General features: G+C 45.7%; 5 non-coding genes across 5 annotated transcripts; 3 read left to right on the forward strand and 2 right to left on the reverse strand.

The window, feature by feature from the left end:
• Positions 1–393: 393 nt before the first annotated feature.
• Positions 394–467, reverse strand: trnan-guu (transfer RNA asparagine (anticodon GUU)). Its single transcript has one exon. It is a non-coding gene; the product is annotated as a tRNA-Asn (tRNA).
• A 2,820-nt stretch (positions 468–3,287) lies between these two features.
• Positions 3,288–3,369, reverse strand: trnas-uga (transfer RNA serine (anticodon UGA)). The gene has a single exon. It is a non-coding gene; the product is annotated as a tRNA-Ser (tRNA).
• Positions 3,370–14,722: 11,353 nt separating this feature from the next.
• trnas-cga (transfer RNA serine (anticodon CGA)) lies at positions 14,723–14,804 on the forward strand. The gene has a single exon. It is a non-coding gene; the product is annotated as a tRNA-Ser (tRNA).
• Positions 14,805–15,755: 951 nt separating this feature from the next.
• On the forward strand, positions 15,756–15,826 carry trnag-gcc (transfer RNA glycine (anticodon GCC)). Its single transcript has one exon. It is a non-coding gene; the product is annotated as a tRNA-Gly (tRNA).
• A 2,196-nt stretch (positions 15,827–18,022) lies between these two features.
• trnag-gcc (transfer RNA glycine (anticodon GCC)) lies at positions 18,023–18,093 on the forward strand. Its single transcript has one exon. It is a non-coding gene; the product is annotated as a tRNA-Gly (tRNA).
• Positions 18,094–19,190: the final 1,097 nt, after the last annotated feature.

A 19,190-nucleotide genomic window follows, 5' to 3' on the forward strand; every position in this document is an offset into this window, starting at 1 on the left:
GATGAGTTTTTGCAATTTGATTGTCGTCCTGTCAGCCTGTTTCTGTTTTTTTTTTCAATCTAGTGATGGAAAGTAAGAGGGAAATGATGGAGCAATCAATAACCGCTCCGGAAAAATGGCAGAAAGAAATGGCCCGTCACTAAGGACATTTGTGAAGCAGAGGAGTGACATCACCACAAAGGCGACTTATTCTGCTGATCGTTTTGGTGAATAATGATTGAGGTGCGTTAAGAGAAAGGTAGCTGCGTCAGCATGCTTAGGCTGCAAAGGATCAAGCAAAGGTTTACTCCATGCTGAAAAGAGAAGAAAAGAAGCACAATGTTTCGACTGTGGAGCCTTCTGCGCCATCTTCTTTAGCGGTGATGATGTTTACATTGGAAAAACGGAGACATGCATCCCTGGGTGGGCTTGAACCACCAACCTTTCGGTTAACAGCCGAACACGCTAACCGATTGCGCCACAGAGACTGACGGCCGCTTGTGCTCCCTACATTTGCAGGTTTATGGTCAAAGAAAACAATCACTTGCGCTTCTTGCAGCCGGCAATCTTTTTCCACTGACAACCAAGAAATGGATTTCATCTTTCACAAGCTGTATGGATTTCTTCAAAAACAAGTTATTCCAGAAAGGAAATGAATTCTTGCATTAAACTGAACCAAGCTGTACATGTTTGTCTGAAATGATACATTCGGCACAACAAGACACGGAGAGAGGCACCGCTGGTATTCAGACCCAGGATCGCCTGCTTACTAGGCGGGCACTTTAAGCCACTAGGGAACAGCGCCAGCGGAGCACCGCCCTTTTACAGACACTTGGACACATCTGTGTTCGGTGCGCACTTAACCTGCTCTCTGAGCCCGTTGCCTCCGTCCCATTTAATAGCAGAACTGACGCCAAGAGAAATGATGAGAAATGGCATTTATCGGGCACTTTTCATGTCCAAGGAGCTCAATGCCCTTGACACCTCCCCAAGGCGACAGAGCTGTGCATTCTTTGGCGACACCATTTTTTCTTTTGTTTAATTTCTATACTTATTGATAGAATAAAAACGATATGTCATGTACTGTAAGGGAAATGTCTCTTTTCATGGGGAAAGCTAGCACCAGCAAATGTTGTGTTTAGAAGAAGTGATTTAACATGACACGTGACCTAATTTACCGGAGCAAAAGCTCACCCAGCAAGCCCTGCTTTACTTCTACAGGAGAGAAGTACTGTAGAGTCTGCAAGATGTTCAGCTGGGTAGCTACGTCAGCATGCCTCGGCTGCAAAGGAACAAGTAATAGGTTTATTGCATGCTGAAAAGAGAAGAACGGAAACACAGCGTTTCGACTGTGAGGTCTTCTCACACCTGAAGAAGTCTCACACCTGTAAAAGGCTCCATGGTTTTCTTTCTTCTCTTTTCAACATGGAATACACTTATTGTCTGCAAGATGTGACAATTTCATGGTGTTTTGGAAGAAAACCTTTTTTCTTTGAATTCAAAATCAATCGGAATTTCAGCACGACACATCAACACTTTTTCAATTTTAAGGAGATGATATTTTAAACCTGATAAAAATAGTAGGAAACACAAGTTTCTTGCTGTGAAAATTTAGATGGGGAAGTGTACTACTGGTAGCAGTGTAGAGCTCTCTGTGGTGGAGTGCAAGCGCATGTTCTATGGGCCAGTGGCGTAATGGATAACACGTCTGACTTCAGACCAGAAGATTGTAGGTTTGAGTCCTGCCTGGCTCGTGAGGCTTTTAAACCTCTCAGGTTCCTCGGTAACAGGTTGCCGTCATGTATATGAACTATAGAAAAGCATCTGCCACAACCCGTAAATTAGCACGCAAGTGCGGGCTAGTTAACACAGAACTGTATGGAGATCATCTCCAGCTCCGAGCTCAATTGCAATGAAAAAACATGCAGAACAGAACTGGAGAGCAGCTGAATTTGTGCTCAGTAGGGTGGGGAGGACTCAGCATTGCTATTGTTCTAATTGGCATGAACTGCAGATCTGAATCAGAACACGTCAGTTAGTTCGATCATTGCGTCAATATGTAGGCCACGTTAATATAGAATTATTACTTTGTCTGTCTCGTCTTTGTATATAGCTGAATGTCCCTGACAATTTCATGTTAGTTTTTAAGAACGACATTGGTGCTAATATATACATATATAGCATATAAGGAACACGTAAAAGTTTAGTCCATGCTGAAAAGATAAGAAAACCGCCACAAAGTTTCATCTTGGAATAAATCTTTACTTGTTGTTTTGCAGCCTACCCATTCTGACCTAACTCCTCCCTTGAAATTCCCTAACAGATAAGGGTACGTAACGGCTCATGCGATGCTCAGTTGCAATTTGTCCCAAAACAAACAAGAACAGCAGCTGAGGGTTTGAGTTTGAACATGCACTGTATTAAAGCAGCTTTTATTTCCATTGATAAATGCTAGATATTCCTACAGAGATTCTCCAGGTGAGTAAGCGATTCCTGTTTCTGTTTCTATTTCTGTTTCATATACATATACAGTATATATATATGTTACATGTGTCTCTGCAATAGTATAAATGTGTTATACGCTATCAGGGGCTGCTTTTTTGTGCACCTCATCTACATCAAGGGTTTTTTTTTTCATTTATGTTTGTGGACCTTCACCATTTGAGTAAGTGAGTTAGATAATAAAGTTACAGGTATGGTGAGCAATGACTGACAAAGGCACGTACTGCGTATTCCTTACAGAAGTGTAAGCAATTTGTTCTAAAAAACACCGGCTAAAGTCCAAAATAATTTGCAATCTTATTACTTAAACAGAATTAACATCAATAAACTGTAAGGTGCTGGTACATGCGAGTAGATTTGATCTTCTATTAAACAAAAATGCAATTACAGCTCTAAAAAGGTCAACCTAGATTTCTGTAAAAGATCTGTTCAGGTCATCGCTGTTCCTCTGACCTTGTGAGTCTTTGGAATTTTAAAAGTGTATTTTGCTTGCCTTTCATGTGGTCTGTGTACAAGTCACTGTGGCGTATGCGGTCCTACACAGCCTTGCTATAGACGTGACGAGCCTCCGCTATGTTGCAATGGAGAACAGGTTCAGTACGGAGCTGCCGAGAAAATTCAGCTGGAAAGCTCGTTGCAGAAAAGCATCGGTATCTGTGTCCAGCGGCAAAGCGTCCTTCGTGGGTTCTGAAGAATCGATTTCACAGGCTGCGGGTCCAGGCGATTTAGAGTGTTAAAGGTCCCAGCGAAAACGAAACGAGGCTGGTCCTTTTACACGCACGCACGCAACCAAATGCAAAAGACGCTGTAGTCGGCAGGATTTGAACCTGCGCGGGGAGACCCCAACGGATTTCAAGTCCGTCACCTTAACCACTCGGCCACGACTACAGCGAGTGCCACGGCCGCTGCCTTCTTGCAACAATCGAACAGGGAGTGCGAGGCGGCGGCGGCAGCGGAGGCAACTTTTTTCAAGATCGCTCTCCGTTTAAGGAACCTTTTACGCCATACGTGCAAGCACACACACACACACCTCAGAGGACTTAAGGGTGGCTTCAAGTTGGAATGATAAAGTCTCCCCGTTCAGACATGAAAACAGAACGTTCTTAGACAGAAAGCAATCAACAACGGAGACATGTGGACGACGATTTTAGTCACTGCACTTTGAATAGCATTTTTGCTCCAGTTACAGGAGATGCACCAATGGCCCTTGACCTACGCTCTACCAATGCCTTGAACATTCAAACAAAACAGCCCTCAAGTCCTGTGGTTTAATATAACGCTGTTACGTGTCGAGGCAGTATTTGACTCTGTCCTACCGTTGAGACACGGGGCGTATATGGAAACGAACACATGCTACGGATCGTCTCTAATCGGTCCCTACAGTTGGAAGGCTCCTTGAAGCGTGCACCCCCATCATTCATCTTTGCGCATCTGTGAAAGGTAGACTCTTGAGCAATGTTTGAGCCAGCTCTAAGGCAACTAGTGCTATTGGACAGACACCTCTGGAAGATCCTAAGAGTCTCTTATAACCACTTCCAGCAGCAAGCTTAATTGTTCGCTGGAGGTCTCCCACCCAGGTACTGACCAGGCAAAGAATCACCAGTACATTGAATGAGGAAGTTAATCCTGAAATCCAATTACATATCTCAAGGTAAGACAAATCCATAAGAACATGTCTTAGTATTACTTCGTTTACATTAGTATGGCACTGAGTTGGAGCTCCTCTTTAAGCTGTGGTTTAGTTTTGCATTCATGTGTTTCTAGAGCAGTGATTTATGGGGGTGGGTGGGTCTTTCACAGAGGCTCAGGACAAATCCCCCGCCTGAAAGTCTAATGTGTGCGTTCAGACAGTCACAGGTCAAGAGCCAGGCAGGAGGACAATGGACAGAAGAGCCAACGAACTAAAAATAAAAGAACAGATATGAAAAAGCCACCATCTTTTTCTTTTTGACATTTTCCGACTTTCATGCAAGCCAGGACAAAGTTGCTCAGAGCTACTTGTGGATTCAAATACTCTATCGAGTGCTTTGATGAGTTTTTGCAATTTGATTGTCGTCCTGTCAGCCTGTTTCTGTTTTTTTTTTCAATCTAGGGATGGAAAGTATGAGGGAAATGATGGAGCAATCAATAACCGCTCCGGAAAAATGGCAGAAAGAAATGGTCCGTCACTAAGGACATTTGTGAAGCAGAGGAGTGACATCACCACAAAGGCGACACATTCTGCTGATGGTTTTGGTGAATAATGATTGAGGCGCGTTAAGAGAAAGGCAGCTGTGTCAGCATGCGTAGGCTGCAAAGGATCAAGCAAAGGTTTACTCCATGCTGAAAAGAGAAGAAAAGAAGCACAACGTTTCGACTGTGGAGCCTTCTGCGCCATCTTCTTTAGCGGTGATGATGTTTACATTGGAAAAACTGAGACATGCATCCCTGGGTGGGCTTGAACCCCCAACCTTTCGGTTAACAGCCTAATGCGCTAACCGATTGCGCCACAGAGACTGACGGCCGCTTGTACTCCCTACATTTGCAGGTTTATGGTCAAAGAAAACAATCACTTGCGCTTCTTGCAGCCGGCAATCTTTTTCCACTGACAACCAAGAAATGGATTTCATCTTTCACAAGCTGTATGGATTTCTTCAAAAACAAGTTATTCCAGAAAGGAAATGAATTCTTGCATTAAACTGAACCAAGCTGTACATGTTTGTCTGAAATGAGACATTCGGCACAACAAGACACGGAGAGAGGCACCGCTGGTATTCAGACCCAGGATCGCCTGCTGACTAGGCGGGCACTTTAAGCCACTAGGGAACAGCACCAGCGGAGCACCGCGCTTTTACAGACACTTGGACACATCTGCGTTCGGTGTGCACTTAACCTGCTCTCTGAGCCCGTTGCCTCCGTCCCATTTAATAGCAGAACTGACGCCAAGAGAAATGATGAGAAATGGCATTTATCGGGCACTTTTCATGTCCAAGGAGCTCAATGCCCTTGACACCTCCCCAAGGCGACAGAGCTGCATTCTTTGGCGACAACATTTTTTCTTTTGTTTTATTTCTATACTTATTGATAGAAAAAAAAAACGATATGTCATGTACTGTAAGGGAAATGTCTCTTTTCATGGGGAAAGCTAGCACCAGCAAATGTTGTGTTTAGAAGAAGTGATTTAACATGACACGTGACCTAATTTACCGGAGCAAAAGCTCACCCAGCAAGCCCTGCTTTACTTCTACAGGAGAGAAGTACTGTAGAGTCTGCAAGATGTTCAGCTGGGTAGCTACGTCAGCATGCCTCGGCTGCAAAGGAACAAGTAATAGGTTTATTGCATGCTGAAAAGAGAAGAACGGAAACACAGCGTTTCGACTGTGAGGTCTTCTCACACCTGAAGAAGTCTCACACCTGTAAAAGGCTCCATGGTTTTCTTTCTTCTCTTTTCAACATGGAATACACTTATTGTCTGCAAGATGTGACAATTTCATGGTGTTTTGGAAGAAAACCTTTTTTCTTTGAATTCAAAATCAATCGGAATTTCAGCACGACACATCAACACTTTTTCAATTTTAAGGAGATGATATTTTAAACCTGATAAAAATAGTAGGAAACACAAGTTTCTTGCTGTGAAAATTGCATGCAGAACAGAACTGGAGAGCAGCTGAATTTGTGCTCAGTAGGGTGGGGAGGACTCAGCATTGCTATTGTTCTAATTATTATGAACTGCAGGGGATCTGAATCAGAACATGTCAGTTAGTTTGATCATTGCGTCAATATGTAGGCCACGTTAATATAGAATTATTACTTTGTCTGTCTCTTCTTTGTATATAGCTGAATGTCCCTGACAATTTCATGTTGCCTGCGATGTGTCCGCTCTCCCCACAGCAGTGGCAGATGACCAGCCGTCGTCGCTCCCCCAACATCGTCACGCTGGGCGTCTCCTCCTCCCCATCTGATTCCCCGTGCCCCCCTCCGTTGGTGCCCACCGGTCTCCTCGAATACGGCAACAGTGTGCTCAGCCAGAGCCAGGGCCTGCTCCAAGGGGACCAGTGCGGCCAGCATCATGTGGCACTGCACCTCAGTCGGCGCCGGGGCCAGGAAAGCCTGGAGCGCTATTTCCCGGTGGGCCTCCTCCGGAAGAGTAGGGTAACCCTGGCGGGCTAAGTAGGCCACGTCTGCGGCTGTTACCTTCACTGTTACCTGGATACCTCTTTATCTAGAACTCACTCTTCCCCCTGCCTGTCTGGCTTCTTTTAATCCTTCTGTGCCCGGATTGCAGCGGGTAAGATATTTTTCCAAGAAAAAAAGAGAAATTAAAAAAAGAGAAATTTCACCAGAGCCCCTGCTCATGTCTAATTTTTAGTTTAGAAGGATTCAAGCAGGATTTTGGATGAAAGGCAGCAACCTTAATCAAGCCCAAATCATAATTGAACCCATTCAGAGCCTACATTACATTTTAGTGTTTCATTCTGAGCAGAATGCCCTCACACCTGAAGAAGGCTTGCGTTTTCTTCTCTTTTAAGCATGTGTACAATGCTGTAATACAATTTAAAATAATTAAAAGTTTAAAAAGTATCAACTAAACTCCATTAATATCGAGTGTCTTTTATACAGCTTTTATACAGCTTTTAAGTATAGATTACACTTTTCTAAAATGTATTTAAAAAATAAAAACGATTACTAATCTAATCTTTCCACGTTTGATCCCAAAATCCCAAGAAAAATTAATCTAAACTAGGAGAAAGCTATGCTGAAAGTTTATTAATATACTTAGAAGACAAAGATAACAATTTATGTTGCATTTGTCTGATTGTGAATCAAAAAATACATTTAATTAACTGCTCTCAGTGACAGCTGACAATCCTCCATACACTCAAGTGAAAAATTAGTAATGCCAATGTAAACGTGGTATTTACAATTTGTTGATAATAGAAATGTTAAGTTCTCTAAAGCTTTTTGAGGCAGCAAAAGATTTGAACACCCTATATTGTAATGAGCTGCTGAGCTGAGAATGGGTTATGTTCCTGCTGTCAGAGGGGGTGGAAAGTGCCCGCGGTTATTTAATTAGTATTACAATTCACACTGATTCCCTTGAAAAGGTATGGACATAAGAATATTCGTGCGTGGTCAAAAAATGGCATTAAGCACTTAAAATTAATATGGTTAATAAGAGTAAACTGGAACATGCTGTACAAGATCGGCTAAACTGGGATCTATCGCTTACGCCTGAAATTGGAGCTGCTGTCGCAGTGAATAGCGACTAATAAGTCTGTCTTTCTGTGGGGGGAAGGGAATCTGATCTGATCTGCAAACCTCCAACAGAGCTGTTCAACTGGTTTTTGTCGGGCACATCAAGTGTCAGGTGTAAGCGATAAATATGCTGTACAACGCAAGACATTTCAGTACTCTAGGTTTCGTGAAAAAGCACATTGTGCTGCTGTAATACAGTTTAAAATAATTAAAAGTCTAAACAGTATCAGCTTATGTATGGGTTGTATTTTTAAAAAAGTCAAAAACCGCACTCAAAATGCAATTTAGCGCTTTCTGGCAAGAGGAGACACCCAAATTAATAATGTAACATGCTACTGTTTGTGCATGGATATAGTTATAATGCTATTTCCTTAGACACGTGATTCCATGTTTTATTTTGAATCCCCGGCGGAACCGGGCATCCATAAGAATCAAGTACTGTAACAGGTTTATTCTATGCTGAAAAAAAAAGAAGAAAGAAAACACATTCCATAAGAATCAGCGCCTTTATATAGCGCCTTTAAAGGTGGCTTCTCAAAACGCTTTACAGGATAAAAACAACAATAACAACAACAACAACAACAATATTGTGTTTCATTGCACTTTGACAGATTGTCTTTAAATCAACTGTTGATTTAAAGTTTGACAGTAAATGTTTATATTGTAACGCATACAGCCTCCATTTCTTATTAAAAATGTAGCCTAAGAGGGGGGGTCTGCTCTCACAATCCTCCATATACTCAAGTGAAAAATTAATAATGCCAATGTAAACATCGTATTTACAATTTGTTGATAATAAAAATGTTAAGTTTTTTAAAGCTTTGTGATAGTTTACCCAGTTTACCCATTGTTATTAAAAATGACTTGGATTCGAACATGTTGTGATATTTAGAAATATAAAAGTCAATTAATTGTCAATTTCCATATTTATGTCTTTATTTAGCGGTTTCATTAGTGACAAAGGCTAAACTTTCTTGGAAAAATGTCTTTGCTGTCTTGCTGATACATTAAGCTTTCTAAACTCAGCCACAAAGTCATGTGACTGATTTTTCGCCCTGTTTCGTTGGTTAAACGCAATGATCACAAGCACCACCATGGTAACTGGGACATGTAGTTTTTAATTCAGATTGAATTATAACTGTACGTACTGTAGCGGCGAGGCTTATTAATAAGACAGAATTAAGTGTTGCTGTGCTTTCCCAAATGAGGCCCCATCTCCCTCTTCATCTCTGTGGTGCAGTCACAGAGAAGCTATTCATGCAGACTGATTTAAAGATGTTTTCTTTTGATAAGGTACAGCTCCCAAATGGGGATGCACTTAGCTAAGCCTGGCTATCATGATCAATGGTCATCCATTGGCGCCTAAAGGTCTGCAAGATTCCAAGAGAGAGCCTCATCCAAGTGGTCTACAACCCCAAGGTCAGCATCACCAGAGCACCGTCGCAAGCTGAACAGCAAAGCCTGGCATAGAGCCAGAGAGCGCGGATTAGACAGCTACAAGCCTGCAACTGCTTCTTTGTGCCCGCAGGAGATCTGAATCCCCAGAGATTGGATGAGTATTCAACTTCACTGCATGACAGCTCGAGAATTCAATTGTTATCCCAACCATTTGATATCAATTTAATTCCTAAGAGTTATGTACTTGTTTTGAGTATCTAGTGTAGAAGTTATAACCAAGTTCATTTACGAAACGGTCTAAATGAATGATATACTGAACGTATGTCCTCTTGATATATGTAACTCTTTGTAACTGACTGAATATATACCTTTTGTATTCTGATAACCCTCTCGATAAGATCTGTTAGGTTTACATGCATATTCTATGTATTAATAAATGTATCCTCATGTATTAGTACCTGTGTGTGTGCGTTGTTTGAGTTATATCGCAAGGTTGGATTCTAAAGCCATTAAAAGAATCATTTTGTGATTTACTGCTACAATGAATAATTGTCCCAGTAAATCCCAAATCCTACAGAACTAGTGCCTTCAGAGAGCACACTACAGATGTTACCTATTTATCGTTGAACAGGATGTATGTGATGTGGCGACTAGGTTCAATTTTGTATCCTCTTTAAAAGATTAAGGACTGGGGTGAGTGTGATTTACCACCCTTTCAGCTAAGAACCCGACGTGCGGACCGTTTAAGCTGCATAGACTCGGTCGTTTAACTCTTCTCCATTAGCAGGGTTAAGGTTAAAGAAAAAAACATTGCTGACTTCTTTTTTTTTTTTGCCAGCCGCGAGCGCAGATTAGCAAAATTTGTATTTCATGTTTTGCAAGTTGCATCCATTTTAAGAAAAACAAGTCGCGTTAAAGACAGGAAATGAATGCTTGCATTTAATTAAGTCTAGCCGTAGGCGGTTGTCCATAATGACCCTTTCTGTTCGAGAAGATGGAACAAAAAAGGCACCACTGGGATTCAGACCCAGGGTCTCCTGTTTACTAGACAAGTGCTTTAACCAACTAAGCCACGGCACCCCGGGAGCACTGTCCTTTTGCAGCCACTTGGACACACCACTCAGACACATCTGCATTGCAACTTGCTCCGCCTGCTCGCGGAGCAAGTTGCCACCTTTACATACAATAGCAACATCGACACCAAGAGAAAGGATGACAAATGGCTTTTATCTGGAACTTTTCATGTCCAAGGAGCTCAATGTGCTTTCTGTGTACAACAGGGCCACTGAACTCCACACTGGCCACTGAACCACAGCAGTGGCTTGCTGGCTTGACATCTCCCAAGGAAAATGTTGAAATCGCATGTGGAACAGGAAAAGGACCCTCGAGTACGAGGGAAAAAAAAGAAAAAGATCATCTGGAGTGCACCAAGCCATGTCCGGACAGCCTAGCTTCCTCGACGAGGTGGCCGAGTGGTTAAGGAGATGGACTGCTGATCCATTGTGCTCTGCACGCATTGGTTCGAATCCCTTTCTCGTCGCTCTCCATGTTTGACGTTGGCCATCCTGTTGTTTGCTCCGGTTCTAGAGCCGTACATTTTCTAGCGGTGGCTGAACATGGTATAATAGGCTAACGTTGGTATCGAGCAGTGACAGTATTTACGTGCCGCTGCTGCCAAGTGGCTCTGGGTTGAGACCGCGTTTTCACTTACTTGCAACGCAAACGGAGAAAGCGATTTTTGACAGTCTCTCGAGAGACTGCGCTAGGTGTTTAGGGATAGACTTTGTCAGTTCCCCCTGGGATGATGGCCTCTCAAATAGTTTGTGATTCCCCTAGACGTTTATACAGTAGAAGCCTGCTTCGTGGCTTAAATCCAAGCTAAGGAAACGAGTTAGAGGTCTGATGCAGAACTGCGAATTCGATGAACGGGAACACTACAGTACATTGCACTGTATGTGTGAGGAAAGCTGCCCCCTTCAGTCCCTTGTCGACCGAACAGAGGACTGTAAAGGATACTGCCAAGAAACTTAAGGATGCTGGTTGGAATCCAGCTCCAAAGAAGCCCCTTTGGGTGTTATGTCATCAAAAAGTAAGAACAGCGAATCTCCCTTTGATCAAAAATGCAACAGAGCTGTTTTCCGTGGAGCAGGTTTCAGACCCGTAGACCTGTTTTATTTGTAGGGCAGGGCGCATTCCCAAACGCGAATCTCCTGTTTTAGAAGTGCTTTGGGCGGTGTAGCGGCGATGCTTATTAATAAGAAAGAATTAAGTGTTTCTGAGCTTTCCCAAATTAGGCCTTATCTCTCTGTTCATCTCTGTGGTGCAGCCACAGAGAAACTATTCATGCAGGCTGATTTAAGGTTTCCCTTGATAAGGGACAGCTCCCAAAGGGGGATGCACTTAGCTAAGCCTGGCTATCATGATCAATGGTCATCTATTGGTGCCTATCTGTCTAGGGAGTGCCAGATGGACATCTGGACTGCATTCCTAAGTGTCAGGAGTAAGTGACTCATATCTCACCTTGATCAACCAATCAGGGACTGGTAGGGCCGAGTAACCCACGTGGGACTCTGATGCCCATGGAACTTTCAGCCAATCAACGAGCTGAAGTTCCTCCAGGTAAAAACAGGCAACACAGAGAGCCTGAGAGATTCAGTGGGAATTCAGTAGAGAATTCTGTGGAGTTTTCTAAAGGGAATTCAAAGGAGAATTCCAGGGCAGGACAGCCCAGGAGCAGAAGGCTCTCAAGGGCAGGACATTCTCACAGCGCGCCTCCTGACCATCCTGAGACTCAGCCCGGACAACCACGGAACGGCCAGTGTGTCCGAGTGCCAGAACTTTCCTTTGTTCTAAGGGTCTAGAGCGGAGGTTGCCAGAGAATAACCAGAGGATCCACCCGAGGTTAGCACCAGCAGCAGGCCTCGTGAACAGGTCGGAACTGTGGACAGTTGAATCACTATTCAGAACTAGCTCTTCATCAGGAACGAACCGGTCTTCTTCTTGACTTGCTGGGACCCACAGTCATCTTTTCTCCTGTGCACAAACTTTGCTAGTTAAAGCCAACACTAACTAGCCGGTCAGTGAGCATCAGCAGCGCACCGTCGCAACCCGCACAGCACAGCCTGGCACCTAGACAGAGAGCGTGGATTGGACAACAACAAGCCTGCAACTGTTTCTTTGTGCCCGCAGGAGATCTGAATCCCCAGAGATTGGATGAGTATTCAACTTCACTGCATTACTGCTCGAGAATTCAATTGTTATCCCAACCAGTTGATATCAATTTAATTCCTAAGAGTTATGTACTTGTTTTCAGTATCTAATGTAGAAGTTATAACCAGGTTCATTTATGAAATGGTCTAAATGAATGATATACTGAACGTATGTCCTCTTGATATGTGTAACACTTTGTAACTGACTGAATATATACCTTTTGTATTCTGATAACCCTCTCGATAAGATCTGTTCGTTTTACATGCATATTCTATGTATTGTAACGCCCTCGACTGGTGGTGAGGAGGAAGCGCCCCCAGGCACTCGTAGTACCGCTGGGCATGCTGGGAGTGGTAGCTGGAGTGCGGCCTAAGCGAGAGAAGCTCGCCCCACACCCAAAGTCTGTCAAGGCCCTGTGCATCCTGTGGGAGGCCTTGGAGGTAAAGGACGGGGAGCTGTGCCGGGGGTGGCGGGTACCCTCCAGTGGCGAGGTACGGTGGCAGCTGATGTTGCCTTGGTCGCTCCGCGGGGCGGTGCTCCGAGCAGTGCATGGCCAGCCGGGCGTGGGGCACTTCGGCGGTAAAAATACCCTGCAGCGCCTCCGAGGCCATTTTTATTGGGGTCTTTGCCACCGGGACGTGGAGCGGTACTGCCGAACGTGTGCAGTGTGCGTGGCGCAGAAGGGTCCCCCCGAGCGGTCTCGGGCCCCCCTCCAACAACACCAGGCGGGGGCTCCTATGGAGCGGGTGTGGGTGGACGTTTTGGGCCCGTTTCCGCGCACCGAGGCCGGGAACCTCTACGTCTTGGTGGCCATGGATTATTTTATGAAGTGGCTGGAGGCCTTCGCCCTACCGGACTAGAGTGCCCCCATGGTGGCCGATGCACTGCTGGAGGGGATGTTTGCCAGGCTGGGGGTGCCGGAGGAGTTACATAGTGACCAGGGGTGTAACGTCGAGTCCCAGGTCTTCGCCAGAGTGTGCCAGCGCCTGGGGATCACAAGACGCGGACCACACCGCTGCATCCCCAGAGCAACGGGTTGGTGGAGCGGTTTAATCGTACCCTCACCACCCAGCTGGCCACCCTGGTGTCCCGGCACCAACGGGACTGGGACCGCCACCTCCCCCTTGCGCTCTGGGCGTATCGGACCGCGGTCCAGGAATCCACCGGGTGCACCCCGGCCTCGCTCATGCTGGGCCGGGAAATGTGAACCCCGGTGGACCTGGTCTCCGGCCCGCTGCCCGGAGACGGGTCGGCACCGCTGGCTGGACCGGACTACGAGTGGGACCTGCGGCAGCGGATGCAGCAGGTGCACAGCTTTGCACGGACCCACTTGACACAGGCGGTTGTCCGGTAGAAGCGGCACTACGACCTGCGCTGCAGGGGGCCTGCCTTCCAGCCCGGGGACTCGGTTTGGGTGTACAACCCGTGCCGCCGCAAATGCCTCAGCCCTAAGCTGGCGCCGTCATGGGAGGGGCCCGCTGAGGTACTCTGGGTGGTGGGCGAGGTCTGCTACCATGTCCGGTTGCAAACACGGGGGAGAGTGGTGGTCCTGCACCGAGACCGCCTGGCCCCCTACCGACCCGGGAGGAGGAGCCGTGTGGGGAGGCTCTAGAGGACCAGCCGGGGCTGGAGCCGGCCGATAGTGGGGCATCCGTGGGTCGCCAGCCGTCACCGTGGCGCAGCGGCTGCTCACGCAGGGTTCCACAGCAGTTAGCCGAGTACGAGTACAGCCTGAGGGGGGTTTTCGACGTCGGCGAGACGCCAGACGCTTCAGGTTTTTAAGGAGTAAGAGTGCAGGGGGTCTAAACCTGCAATCCAGTGTGTTGAAGTATTTCACAACACTACCCCTAGCACATCTGGAAATAAATCCTCATAATGATTATTGCCCTGGGCATGTACCAAAAAATCACTGAGCATATATATATATATCACTGTGTTGAAGCTAGAGACACAGAATAAGTGCAAACACATCCTAAATACAGTGTTCCTGCACCTTTGACCTCATCCAGAATGTATCATTTTTTGAAAGGGATTGCTGTCAGAATGCACAACTGAATCCCAAACAGAATCTCTAGTCAAATATGATCATTTGTGAAACAGGCAAATGAGTCTCTCAGGTGCCCATTGCTCATTTTCAGACACAATTATGCAATACTTTCACATGCAATACACATGAACATGCAATACTTTTCAGCTGCATTTTGACATCCGGACGGGGAGACTTTATCATTTGAACGTGAAGCCAGCCTTAAACCCTCTGAGGCGTGTCTGTCTGCCGGCACGTATTTTGTCAAAGGTATTTATTTTTTTTAACGGAGAGCGACTTTGAAAAGGTTTCCGCAGCCACGTCGCACGCCGTGTTAGATTAAAGGAGGAATGCGGCGATGGCGAACTCGCTGTAGTCGTGGCCGAGTGGTTAAGGCGATGGACTCGAAATCCATTGGGGACTCCCCGCGCAGGTTCGAATCCTGCCGACTACGGCATCTGCCGCACGTCTCCTTGTGCCTGCGCGGCAAAGTGCTGCTTCTCCTTTCCTGGTACTATAAAAACGCTGAATTGCTTGGCCCCGCTGCCATGGAAATGAGTTCTTCAGATAACCACACATCTTGCGTTCGCACCTCTGGTGTTCTACTTATGCCTTTGAAAACCTAAAGAATAAAACTGAAAGAACCGACACAATATGTAGGTGCTCGTAAAGCACGCATTAAAGAACTGTTAACAGCAAGGGTTTCAGTGGGTTAACTGAGGAGAAGGCGTGATCGCTAATTGTTGACTTTTTATTTGGTGTTAGAAACACTCTTACTGTGCATGACGTGCAACAAATGTAGCCACAGAAATTGCATCACGCTTTCATGTATGCTATTGCAGACACCAACGTTGCCTAGATATAAAACCGAAATAGCCGTGGGTTTGCTTGCTGGTCTGAAGGATCTCTCTTCGAATCTCTATCATTTGTCAATTGAAGTAAAAGGTGCTGCAATCTGATACGTTCAGAATCAAACCCGCAGCTGTTGTTCGACTTTATTTCTTGACTAATTACAACTGAGTGTCGCATGAGCAGTTACGTAAACTTGTCTGATATATTTGAACACAAATGCCGTTCTTCAATTAAAACTAACAGTACATTGTCAGGGACATTCAGTTCTATACAAACAAGAGACAGACGAGAATATTTAGTATATAATAGACAGAAAGAGGTTCGAATCCTGCCGACTACGTTGTCCACCTCCTGTCTTTGTGTTTCGGCGCAAGCAAAGAAGCGCGCCTGTTTGGTGTTCCTGGTGGTTTTAAAACGCCCAATCGCTTGTACCCGCTGCCTTGGAAATAAGTTCTTCAGCGTCCGCGAATGGCATTTTGCAGCTGGAAGCAGATGTCGACGCGTTTTGCACAGAGCACCAAAAAAGCGTCTTTTTTGAAGGCCCAGGCACTGAGCATTGGTGGTTCAGTGGTAGAATTCTCGCCTGCCACGCGGGAGGCTCGGGTTCGATTCCCGGCCAATGCAGTGGCTTTTGCAGCGAGCGTCTCCATCACTTGCATCCCCTTGCAACTCGCAACTGAAAACCCACTGAAGCTAAGCAGGTGTGAGCCAGGTCAGTACCCGGATGAGGGTGAGCTACAGGGAAAAACAAACCTTCCAGCTGGAAGCGGTGTTAATGGTGCCGGCGGGGGGGCGCTCACCCTGAGGTCTGTGTGGGTCCCAATGCCCCAGTATAGTGACGGAGATGCTGTGTTGTAAAAGGGCGCTGTCTTTTGGATGAGATGTAAAACCGAGGTCACAGCGCTCTGTGGTCATTCAAAATGACCACCAAAACCTTTGACAAAAGCTCTTGGTAATTGATGGTCTTCAATAATGCTTCTCCTTTAGGTACATTTTAAATCAGCTGAAAAATGCTGTGAAATGGGGGGGCACTTCAGGCCAGTGTAGGATTTGGGTTACAAGAACCATGAAACTGCGCGAGAAAGCCCGTACACTGAATTACACGGCTTTCTATTCAAAGGAGGACAAAAGAAATTCCCTGAGTTCGATTTCTTGCAGCACAGAGAGGAGCACCGTTATGAGGCTGGTTAGCTCAGTTGGTTAGAGCGTGGTGCTAATAACGCCAAGGTCATGGGTTTGAGCCTCGTATGGGCCAGGTCCTTTTCTCCTCTCTTACCGAAGCTGTTAGGTTCCTTTCCGTGGTGAGAGGGGTTGTCATGCAACGCTGCCACATAGTGCCGACAGACAAGAGTGTTGCAGGAGAAGAGAAAAGTGTTTGAAGATTTAAGAGTGTCTTAGGTGGAGCCAAAATCAAGTGTCACAAATGCAAGTGGGAGGATTTTCAATGTTTAATATGGTGAAAATAAGTGGAAGTTATCTGCCGGTCCGGCACAGTCTGCCATGCTTTTGTCATATACTGTAAAGTGGTGTCGAACTGGGTGTCGAACTGGAGCCTCACCATTTGCATATGTGAGGCTCCAGTTATACATCGAGTGTCACATTAAATGACGAAAATGAAGAGTTAAAGCAGCTGGAGAGGTTTTCTTACAACTTTTGAGCTGACAGTTTTGGAAAATGTTTCCTTCACGCTGCACTGTACAACATAGGCAGCCAAGAGTCTCCAAAACAATACAGAATTGACAGATAGGAGAAAATTCCCACTCGTCCTGAAGTTCCCAAAATCCAGCACTGAGCGTAAACAAAGTGTCTAAGTAGCGTGGGAATGCTAACCCTAACCCTAGCTGGAGTTTGAGCAATCCAGCACTGAGCTTAAAAAGATGAGTCAAAGTAACGTCTAATCGGATTAGTTTCCTTAGAGCTGGTTCTGAGTTTGCTCAAGAGTTTACCTTTCACAGATGCGCAAAGAAGAATGTTGGGGGTGCACGCTTCAAGGTGCCTTACAGCTGTAGGGAGTGATTCGAGACGATTCGTGGCGTGTGCTCGTTCCCATATACCGTACGCCCCGGGGTGCAGTGCTAGGATGACGTACAATACCGCTTGGGCTCGTAACGGCGTTATATGCAAGTGCGGGACGTGAGGGTTTTCGTTTGTTCGTTTTGTTTTGCTCTGCTTTGCTTTGTTTTGCTTTCCATCGCGTTGGTAAGAGCGTAAATAAAAAGGCGATTCCTGCGTCTACCACTAATGTAAGAGCTATTTCAAGTGCGACGTGGTGCGGCTTTTCAAATGCTTGTGGGCATTTCTCTGTTGTTGATTCTTTTTTTGTGTGTAACAAAGTGGCATTTTCATGTCCGGACGGGGAGACTTTATCATTCCGACATGAAGCCACCCTTAAGTTCTCTGGGGCGTGTCTGTCTGCAAGGCTTGTATTTTGGAAATGTTTTTTTGAAAGGGAGAACGACTTTGAAATAGGCTTCCGCCGGCGCCTCGCGATCCAGGTAAGATTGTAGCAAGAACGCAGCGGCGGTGGGGCTTGCTGTAGTCGTGGCTGAGTGGTTAAGGCGATGGACTAGAAATCCATTGGGGTCTCCCAGCACAAGTTCCAATCCTGCCGACTACGTTGTCCGCCTTCAGTCGGTGTGTTTCGGCAGAAGCAAAGAAGCGCGCCTCTTTGCTGTTCCTGGTGGTTTTAAAACGCCCAATCGCTTGTACCCGCTGCCTTGGAAATAAGTTCTTCAGTGTCCGCGAATGGCATTTTGCAGATGTCGACGCGTTTTGCACAGAGCACCAAAAAAGCGTCTTTTTTGAAGGCCCAGGCACTGAGCATTGGTGGTTCAGTGGTAGAATTCTCGCCTGCCATGCGGGAGGCTCGGGTTCGATTCCCGGCCAATACAGCGGCTTTTGCAGCGAGCGGCTCCATCACTTGCATCCCCTTGCAACTCGCAACTGAAAACCCACTGAAGCTAAGCAGGTGTGAGCCAGGTCAGTACCCGGATAAGGGTGAGCTACAGGGAAAAACAAAGCTTCCAGCTGGAAGCGGTGTTAATGGTGCCGGCGGGGGGGCATTCACCCTGAGGTCTGTGCGGGTCCCAATGCCCCAGCATAGTGACAGAGAAATAAACATGTTTGGGCAACTTTGGTCACCCCCAATTAACTTCTGGGGCAGGAAAAGCACACTTTTCAAAACTTGTTTTTCAGCTCGAAATAAACGTGTTTTTTCAAACCTTGGAATCCCAATGTAACTGCCTGGCTCATTAGAGCCCACTGAGTCAGCCCTTAACCCCACTGTGCAGAAGTTGTCAAAACGGGTTTTTCAGCAGAAATAAACACGTTTGGGCAACTTTGGTCACCCCCATTTAACTTCTGGGGCAGGAAAAGCACACTTTTCAAAACGTATTTTTCAGCTCGCTGTGACCTCTGTTTTACATTTCATCCTAAAGACAGCGCCCTTTTGCAACACAGCGTCTCTGTCACTATCATAAGTGACTGCCATCATAAGAATATGAGTCCAATATTTTAGAATATAGTCAGAATGACTTCTAACCTTACCTGTGGTGTCTTTAATCCCTATTGCTCAATGCATGGTGTACGTACTGCATAGATGTGTCTTGAGAATGAGGAATGGGCCCCTGAGACGGTCATTTACCTGTTTCACAAATGATCGTATTTTACTAGAGATTCTGTTTGGGATTCAGATGTGCATTCTGACAGCAATCCCTTTCAAGAAATGATACGTTCTGGATGAGGTCAAAGGTGCTGGAACACTGTATTTAGGATGTGTTTGCAGTGATTGTGTGTCTCCTGCTTCAACGCAGTGATATATAGATGTGCTCCTGTAATTTATTGGTACAAGCCCAGGGCAGTAAGCAGTCTGAGCATTTATTTCCAGACGGCATAGAGCAGTGAAGCAGTGAAGTAGTGCAACACACTGGATCATTATATTATTAGAATCTATTCTACTTAAATTATTACATTATACACAATTTGAGTT

This window comes from Lepisosteus oculatus, unplaced genomic scaffold (assembly GCF_040954835.1).
Source record: "Lepisosteus oculatus isolate fLepOcu1 unplaced genomic scaffold, fLepOcu1.hap2 HAP2_SCAFFOLD_40, whole genome shotgun sequence".
Taxonomy (NCBI): domain Eukaryota; kingdom Metazoa; phylum Chordata; class Actinopteri; order Semionotiformes; family Lepisosteidae; genus Lepisosteus; species Lepisosteus oculatus.